The sequence below is a fragment of the Limulus polyphemus genome, unplaced genomic scaffold, assembly GCF_000517525.1.
Source record: "Limulus polyphemus unplaced genomic scaffold, Limulus_polyphemus-2.1.2 Scaffold2, whole genome shotgun sequence".
Taxonomy (NCBI): domain Eukaryota; kingdom Metazoa; phylum Arthropoda; class Merostomata; order Xiphosura; family Limulidae; genus Limulus; species Limulus polyphemus.
Genome location: NW_013665612.1, coordinates 1,414,562 through 1,417,581, shown reverse-complemented (window position 1 = coordinate 1,417,581; position 3,020 = coordinate 1,414,562). Strand labels below are relative to the sequence as shown.

General features: G+C 31.7%; 1 protein-coding gene across 3 annotated transcripts in view; it reads right to left on the bottom strand.

Moving 5' to 3' along the window:
• LOC106466242 (proprotein convertase subtilisin/kexin type 7-like) overlaps window positions 1–2,320 on the bottom strand; it is a 37,291-nt gene extending 34,971 nt beyond the window's left edge. Inside the window, exon 1 of one of the 3 annotated variants that reach the window (XM_022395063.1) lies at window positions 2,288–2,320. The gene's annotated coding sequence lies outside the window, so the exon portion shown is untranslated. Of the gene's footprint in view, window positions 1–2,135; window positions 2,221–2,287 lie in introns of those variants that run through there. The other 2 variants (XM_022395022.1, XM_022394963.1) reach the window with 2 other exon arrangements.
• Between the last annotated feature and the right edge of the window lie 700 nt (window positions 2,321–3,020).

The window sequence follows — 3,020 nt, the reverse complement described above, 5'->3', positions numbered from 1 at the left end:
AACCATGTTTCAGTTATTCCCATTATATCAAAATCCTCCATTCCTACCAGTGCTCTAAAGTCATCTACTGAATCACCATCCCATTTATTCCAAAAATAAGCTATAATATTCAGAATAAAATCTTTAGAAATTTTAAGTTCAAGTTCCTTTTCAATCTAGTAATATTATATAAAGCATATTAATGCAAGTAAAGCAACCTATTCACCTGAAAAGTGAAGGATCATTTATAAAACCTGTAAAGTTTCATAAATGGAAGAAACTGGAATGCTTTTGGCAAGAATAAAGTCTTACTGAATATCAATGAAAACTACTGCATAAGCTATTAGCATAACATTTAAGGGACTATGAAAAACCTGTTGTTCCATCAAGGTTGTCCCATCCTCTTAAAAAAACCTCAAATTCAGCCTTGATCATTTGAAAATTTATCAAGCTTTCCCTTAAACTTAATTTTACTACATCCACCACATCAAAGGCAACACATTCTAAAGGCCAACCACCATGTTATAAATGTAAAACTTTTCAGGATGAAGTTGATGCCTACCCTGCCAAAATTCAGTGATGTGCAACGAGCAACATGATGGAGGGAGCAATGATACATAAGGGGTGGAGGTGGGGCTATGAGATGAGGAGAGCATTTGCAAGCAAGTTGAACCAATACTACAACATCTGTTGTGAGCAGTTGTTTAAGAAAATGAAATGGAAGTTCCATCATAACAGTTAAATGCATCCTTTATAATTGTTTTAAATAATAAATAAATTAAGGTAACACAAAACCATCAATAAATATCCATAAATAAAACTGTAATTCACTCAAAGCGTGTTGAATGTACATTAAAAAGATCAGACCGTGATCCTCGAGATATGCTTGGTTTTCATTTCTATGGCAACAACCAAGCAGACCATATCACTGCTTTGCTTGAATAAGTAGAGTGACTCAGGTTTCATTCTTAATATTTGCCAGTAAAGTCAGTGATGGAGGTGAAATTTTGGTGGGGGATCTGTGTGTGTATTGATGAAGATTTAATTCTTTTACTCTTTTGAGGGATACATTTAAACATATGAAAGTCAAAATTTTAAAAACACAATATCATTATATTATTGGATTGAAAACCAAATTTAACCAACCAAGCAGTGATTGGTTTGCTTGTCCTGTAAACACGTCACTGCCAAAATTCATATTTGTATCCCCTTGCCCTCCAGTTCTAGTCATCAAATTTGGCATAAAGAAGACTGAAACAGTTAAAGAATTGTGAAAGAAAATAATTGTAAAAACAGATTAAGGAACATATTCACATTAGGAATAAAAAGTCAACCCTCAACAAAGATTAGAGAACAGCAATCTAAAGAAACCCCTGGTCCAGAGAAGTAACACATTTCAGAAAACAAAGATTCCTCCCACAGTACTATACTGTCTGGACATCAATCCTGAAAATTAAAATAAAAACCACAAACCTGATAAAGATATGTACAAGTGCATCAAAATATAGCCTATTAACAAGTTCATATCGATCACTCTATGTCATAGACAGACCTTTCTGTCATTTGTAAGGTTCTTGGCCTTTTTTTTTTTGTTGTTAATTAATTAATTTACCAAAGTACTTGGAAAATTCATACAAGACGAAAGGCAGAAGACTTTCGAAACGTCATCATCTGCACTTGTATTTCTACAACAGGCAGTTGCCAACCATTCAACAAAGTTTCATCATTATACAGTGGTTGTATTTGTATGAATTTAACTTCAATTTAAACCAAAAATAGGTGATTTAAAATTTTCAACGGATTAATTACACTGTCGCTCAACCATTCTTTAACAATAACAATGCAAGTATAACCCAGAACTTTTCGTCTGGCAACTAGTACAACTTACAATTACTATTAGTACTACATTACACTTCAGTACCACTACTAAGTTAGTACTGAATTATGAATAGCAGCACTGATAATAAGTTACACTCTAACGTAAAAATAACGTTTGTTAATCATTAATGATTAATCTCCGCAATGTTAAATTTTACTAATGGCTTGTTATTATATTATTATTACTAGTACTAGTGTTACTATTAGTATTAGTACTTAGTTATATTTCCATAAAACTATATTAAAAGTAAACTAAAAAAAAAAAATGTTATGTTTACCTTAATGAACTTAAAATTTTTCACACAATGAAATTCAGCCTGAAAGTGAAATAGTAAGAAAATAAACTGGGAAACTAGAATTTCAGTAACCACTACTGCTATTTGTACAAATTGTACTAATATTCTTGTAAGTACAAGCCATATTAATTTACCCCTTACTGGCATCTGAGCTGAGTGAGTTCTGTTTATCAGGAGAACGCCCCCTGTATTTCTACTATTATGATGCGTTTCGGTTTTTTTAAAATGAGCAATTCCTTCTTAGCTTGCATAAACAAAATTTTATAACTGCTGTACGTAAACAAAATAGAGAAAAATCACGATGTTTCGACAAGTGTTCTTGTTTTCATCTAACCTTTAAAAGTTTATTTCAACTGTTTTATTGTTTAGGAGTAACCTTTTACTTTTTAGTCATTGAATAGAATTGAACTGTATTGCTTGTTTGTTTAGGTGTTTTATAAGTTGTATAGCAATAATAAAGACGAATTCGATTAAAAATATATTAAAAGAAATCCCAGATAGAGCATACATTTCTGACTAATGTTAAGTTTGGTTTAATTGTTTCAGAGCAAAGCCACACTGTACTATCTGCTGTGAATCTGTCGTAAATCCGTTTAAGTCACTCTCTATAGTGTATATGTGCTACACAGATTATAAAGTAAACCTTTTCATAACTTAGCATATATGAATATATTTTACTTCGTGCAATATATTGTTACGTCTCCAGTCTTTAGTTAATTTTCCGTAACTTCGTTCCGACGAAACTTTAGCGACACAAGTCCTTACTTAATAAAACTGGTTTATTCTTTCTGAATATAACTTTACGATACACTTGATTTCAACATTCGCGCTAAAACAAACGCTATAACGAACTTCAACAATACTCTA